This window comes from Phyllostomus discolor, chromosome 8 (genome assembly GCF_004126475.2).
Source record: "Phyllostomus discolor isolate MPI-MPIP mPhyDis1 chromosome 8, mPhyDis1.pri.v3, whole genome shotgun sequence".
NCBI lineage: Eukaryota > Metazoa > Chordata > Mammalia > Chiroptera > Phyllostomidae > Phyllostomus > Phyllostomus discolor.
The window spans coordinates 58,862,321-58,868,677 of record NC_040910.2 but is presented as its reverse complement, the minus strand read 5'-3'; the positions used below and the strand labels follow the sequence as shown (position 1 = coordinate 58,868,677).

The following is a 6,357-nucleotide window of genomic DNA, read 5'->3' as shown; positions in this document are numbered from 1 at the left end:
CACCCACATGGCCCACCGCTTTGCCATTGGTTCTCTCCATCCACCCATCTTACCAGTCTGGTTGTTCTTGTTGACTGTTTCTTTAATTCCTTGGTTGTTGGAGTTCCATGCAGTTTGATTTTCTGGTACTTCTGGTTGCTTATTGATTTTAGATTGGTTATTATCCTTCTTTTGGTTTTGCGATGAATCAAAGGGTTTTTACCTACACCTCCATTTTGGCCAGAACTCTCTGAATGTTTATTTCTTCTTTCTGCTCCATACCTTTGATTTGAGTCCTGGTTTCCTTCCCTTCACTGTTGGTTTTCTTTCTTTTTTTCTTTCTTTCTTTCTTTCTTTCTTTCTTTCTTTCTTTCTTTCTTTCTTTCTTTTTTTCTTTCTCTCTTTAAAATACATTTTATTTACTTATTTGAGAGGGAAGGGAGGGAGAAAAAGATGACAACCACCGACGTGTGAGAGAAACATTCATCAGTTGGCTCCCCTGTGCATCTTGACCAGAGACCGAACCTGCAACCTAAACCATGTCCCCCAACCCACTTTGCCAGAGGGTCCCCAACCGAGCCATACAGTCAGGGTTGTTATTTATTTATCAATAAGTTTAAATTCTTGAGGGGTACGGCATTACAGATTCTGTGTCCAATGGCCTTAGCAGGAAGGTTGCTTTGGAATCTAGCACAAACCATGCCACTGTTTCCATGAGCACAAGTTACCTTTCCCCAGGTGACTGTGTTTTTATTTGGCTTACCACCAGGAGTCATTGTGTTGTTCTTTGCTTTATACACATAAGCACATCTCTTGCCTAGATAGAATTCAGTTTCATCTCAAGCATAAACACCTTCAATTTTAAGAAGAACGGTGTGCTCCTTCTGGTCCTGGAGACCCCATTTATAGCCAGCAAAAATGGCCTTGGACCACAGCCTTCCAGACATATTTGTTATTGTAGAAGTCCTGTTCCTGGCAGGCTCCACAGGCTTCAAGATGATGAAAAAGCCCTGTATATTTTTCTTTATTTCACTTTGTATAGCCTTCATCTCTTTCTTTATTTTATGGCTGTACTCAATCACTTCTGTGAGCACTTCTGTTTTGAACTCTGCATCAGATAGGCTGTCTATCTCCTCATCACTTTGTTCTTTTTCTGGAGTTTTGATCTTTTATTTTATTTCGGTCATATTTCTTTGGGTGCACCTATTATGTGGTAAGGAGTGGAGCCTTAGTTATTTGCCAGGGAAGGGCAACCCTCTTTGCAGTGTTGTGGCACTGTCTGTGGGGAAGGGGTCAGAGAGGGAACAATGCCACTAGCTCTGCTCTAGGCCCACTTCTTACTTCCCTCACTTCCTACAAGTGGATTGCTCATTCTAGTGCTGATTCTGAGGTATTTGGGTTTCTGTATGTTCCAGGATCCCATGGTCATCTTCAACAAACTCTCCTGTGAGACTGGGAGTTTATCCCACCTTTGAAACTGTCACGGGATTTTACTTCTAGAGGTTCTGAGTCTTTAGTTTCCTGGTCAGCCAGCCCCCACCTCACCCATTTGCCACAAGCACATGGGTCCTCTCTGCCTGCCTGTCCATCTCCACCCCTCCTACTAGTCTGGATGAATGTTTCTTTAACTCCTGGGTTGTCAGAGTTCCATGCAGTTGGATTTTCTGGCAGTTCTGGATGTTTATTATTTTTTAAATTGGTTGTTATCCTTCTTTTGGTTGTGTGAGGAAGTGAAGAGTTTCTACCCATGTTTCCATCTTGGCTGGAACTCCTAGTGTTGAGTTTTGTAAATACTTTATAAATTTTAGATATTAACCCCTTATCAGATATGTTTCAGCAAATACGTTCTCCCATTCTGTGGGTTGTCTTTTTATTTTGTTGACAATTTCTTTTGCTATGCAAAACCTTTTTAGTCTGATGAAGTCCCATTTGTTTATTTTTTCTCTTGTTTTCCTTGCATGGGGAGAGATATCTGATAAAAAAATTTCTATGAGCAATATTGAAGGTTTTGTTGCCTATTGTTTTGTTGTAAGATTTTTATGTTTTGGGGTCTAACATCTAAGTCTTTGATCCATTTTGAATTTATTTCAGTGTGTGGTTATAAGAATATGGTCTAGTTTCATTTTTCTGCATGTATTTGTCCAGTCTTCCCAACACCATTTATTGAATAAACTACCTTCAACCCATTGTATGTGCTTACTTCCTCTCTCAAATATTAATTGAGTATAAAGGTGTGGGTTTATTTCTGGGCCTTCTATTCTATTCCACTGATATATATGTCTGTTTTTATGCCAGTAACAGGCTGTTTTGATTACTATGGCCTTATAGTAGTTATAGTTTGATGTTAGGTAGCATGATTCCTCCAAATTTGTTTTTTTTTTTAGGATTGCTGTTGCTATGTGGAACCTTTTCTGGTTCTACTTTAGTTTTTGAAATGTTTGTTCTAGTTCTGTGAAATATATCGTTGGAATCTTGATTGTAATTGCATTGAACCTATAGATTGCTTTGGGTGGTATGGACATTTTAATGATGTTAATTCAGCCTTTCCACGAACATATGTTTCCACGAGTATATGCTTCAACTTTTCTATATCTTCTTCAGTTTCTTTTTTCAGTGTCTTATAATTTTCTAAGTATAAGTCTTTTACATCCTTGGTTAGGTTTATTCCTAGGTATTTTTTTTTAAGCAATTGTGAATGGGATTGTTTTCTAATTTCCCTTTCTGTTAATTCATTATTGGCATATAAAAATGCCACTGATTTCTGAATATTAATTTTGTATCCTGCTACTTTGCTGGGTTCATTTATGAGCCCTTAAGTTCTTGGTAGAATCTTTGGGGTTCTCTGTGTACAGTGTTATGTCATCTACAAATACGGACAGTTTTACTTTTTCCTTTCCCATTTGAATGCCCTTTATTTCTTCTTATTGTCTGATTGCTGTGCCTAGGACTTCCAGTACTATGTTGAATAACAGAGGTGAAAGTGGACATCCCTGTCTTGTCCCTATCTTAAAGGGAATGCTTGTACTTTTTTCCCACTGAGTATGATGCTGCCAGTGGGTTTGATATATCTTGCCTTTATTATGGTGAGGTATGTTCCCTCTATTCCCACTTTGCTGAGAGTTTTTATCAAAAATGAGTGCTAGATTTTATCAAAAGCTTTTTCCTCATCTGTTGATACAATCATGTGATTTTATACTTCATTTTGTTTATGTGGTGAATTACATTTATTGATTTGCAAATGTACTAACCTTGCATTCCCAGAATAAATCCCACTTGATCATGGTATATGACTTGATGCATTGCTGTATTTGGTTTGCTAATATTTTGTTGAGGATTTTAGCATCTATATTTATCAGTTATATTGGCCTATAGTTTTCTTTCTTTGTATAATTTTCTTTCAAATGTTCTTAGTTGCACTGAAAATTTATATACACTATGTTTTTTGAAATGTGAATAACTCTAATGGCCCAAATAGGTTTTTCATTCCTTTGTTACAAATTATTACCAACTTAGTACCTTAAATCAACACTCACTTTTTATCTCACAGTCATGTGAGTCAGAAGTAAAGGGAGAGCTGATTGGGCTCTCTCCTTAGCTTCTCATAGGCCAAAGTGAAGGCATCAGCTGGATTTTCTCTTTTCTGAAGACTATGTGGAAGACTCATTTCAAAGATGCAGGTTGTGTGTAGAATGTTGTTCCTCATGATTATAGAGCTAAAGTCACTTTTTTCCTAACTGTTGGTAGAGATTGCTCTCAGCTCCTGAACCTGCTTCCTGTACATGGCTCCTCCTCCATCTTCAAAGCCAGCAATGGCATGCCAAATCTTTCTCTTGATTTAAATCTATTCTCCTTCTCCTCTTATTATATCCAGAGAACTCTGTTCTTTATAGGGCTTGTGTGATTAGTTAGGCACAAACAGAGAGTGTCACTATATTAAAGCCAACTGATGTTACACTTGCGAAATGCATTTGGGTCATGTAATGTAACAACCACAGAAGGAACATCCATAATATTCGTAGTCCTTGGAATTTGGATGAGAAATCTTGGCTAGCCACCATAGAATTATGCTGCTCACAAACTTTAAAAATATATTATAATTTCTTTGCATGTTTTTATTTTTCTCTTCTTTAATTATAAGCTTCTCAAAATCAGAAACAATATAATGCTAATATTTTAACCCTGTAAATACTGCACATATTTTGCCATATTATTTACATTCAATAAATATTTGCTGAATTAGTGAATAAGTAATATAAAAGAAAATGACTCAAAATTATGAGAATTCTACATTATTACTGATTTTATATATATATATAAATGATCTTAATTGAAAACTAATTGAGCAACAATAATGATCTAATTTATGCAAAGAAAGGACAGAAAAATGGAAATATAAATTCTTTTCTGATGCTTATGTGTGTGTGCATGCAGAAAGCAAAATTAATAAACTACTTGTATTTATGTATGCTTTTTGTGTGTGCATATACACACATATGCAAAACATTGAACATCAATAGAGGATGTGGCAGAGAGTCCTTGAAGATGGTGGCGAGGTAGGTGGGAGCGGAGCCCAGTTCTCCCTGTGCCCAGCTGGAACACCTAGCCGATCTTCTGAGGAACAGAGTGAACAGCCAATGGAATCCCAGCTTATATGAAGTTTGGAGGCCAAAAATTATAGAGGACATTGAAAAACAGACAGTGAGGAGATTGCATTGGGGTGCTAAGGTCCCTGGGGTCTGCCCAGGGAGCTAGGCTGCTTTGGCCCCCCACCTGGCACCTGCCACAGGTTACTTGGAGGAGAGTTAGATCATCAGCTCCAGGCCCTTCCAGAGCAGGGAGGGAAGCCCATCACCAGGAGGGACCTGGATGCTGGAAGTCACTGTGGGGAATAGACATAAAATGGGAGACACACAGAGATGGTATACATGCCCTGGGAGAGTGGACACCGGCTAGGTCATTACCAGAGAAGCTGGGGAGCCAGGTGACACCTGGAGAAGAAAGAAGAGTTGGGCTGTGGGAGACCCTGACAGGATAGCCTCCAGTCTGGTTAGATGGGCTACATGAAAAGCCGGGTTCTTGTTAAGAACAGGAGGCTTAAACAAGAGGCTTTAAAAAAAAAAAAAGGCTCACAGTCTCTTTGTAAGGAACTCTCCAGCAGCAGCTTGCTCACCCTGAGGGTGATTTGAGCTGTGTACTGCACTTGGTTCAGCTACTCCCCTGACAGTGGATTTTCCCATGGGCCTGCACTGGACTCAGGCAGCTTGCCGGGCAGATGATTCACCCACTTGCCCTAAGGCTGATTCAGGCTGATTGCTTGTGCTTGACATGGACCACTAGCCTGGTAGCTGAGTCCCACCACTTGCCTGGAGGCTGACTGGTACCACTCTCTCTACCACTGATACTTGGCTGCTCAAGGCACCTCTCTCCCTGAGGATTATTAGAGCCGAGTGCCAAAGCTTGACTCCTGCTGTTGGCCCAGAGGCTGAGTGCCTGATTTGAGTTTCTTGCCCACGCTTGACTTGCACTGCTCGCCCACAGGTTGAGTGGCAGCATGTGCCCGGCAGCTGACTGGCACTGCTTGCCCAGTGGTAGGCTCCAGGAACAGTGGGCCTGCAAAGAGCAAGAAGGAGGCACATCCCATGGACCTCAGTGCAACTGGTGAATTAAAGGTGCAGGCCTAGTGCAGATGGACAGAGGGGGCCTGGAAGCTCATGGAGGACCTGGACTGGAGGCTGGCCAACTGTGAATATTGTGGCCCAGACCTGGCCCCAATTTCCACAAAACCATAGGAAGGAAGAAAAGCCAAGCCTGGCCCTCCTCTTCCTGTGGCATCCAGGAAGACCACCAGAACTCCCTCAATGGTTTTAAAGTCAACAGGAGGCTTATTTTTTCCATTTCTCCTTTTTTTTCTTCCCCCAAGTGAGACAATAAGACCCAGAGTTGTAAAAGGCCCAGAGACAGACCCAAAGTGGGAGCATAAGGCTAACCCCAAAACTAAGAAACTGAGATAAATTTAACTTTGCTATCTCATTTTTTTATTGTTTATTTGTATTATTTTTTCATTATTTTTACTTCCTTTATTTTATTAGTATTTTAAAATTTCTCTGTTTAGTTTTCTTCATTTTATTTCTCTGTTTAATTGCATTATTTGGCTGGTTTTCCTTATTCTCTCTTTCATATTTATTTTAATCTTTCTTCTTTTACTTCACTAGTGTTCCAATAACACACTACTCTTGATTGTGTACTTTTTATTCTTGTTATCCAAATCATATATTTTTTGGAATATTATTGTTGCTCCAGTACTATTGTAAATAATTGTTGTCCCATACAGTTGTAAATACTACACAGAATGACTCCCTGATCTTAGCCCATTTCACT

The 6,357-nt window shown here is 39.7% G+C and overlaps 1 pseudogene; it reads right to left on the bottom strand.

The window, feature by feature from the left end:
- Positions 1-595: 595 nt before the first annotated feature.
- Positions 596-983, bottom strand: LOC114515402 (annotated as a pseudogene).
- Between the last annotated feature and the right edge of the window lie 5,374 nt (positions 984-6,357).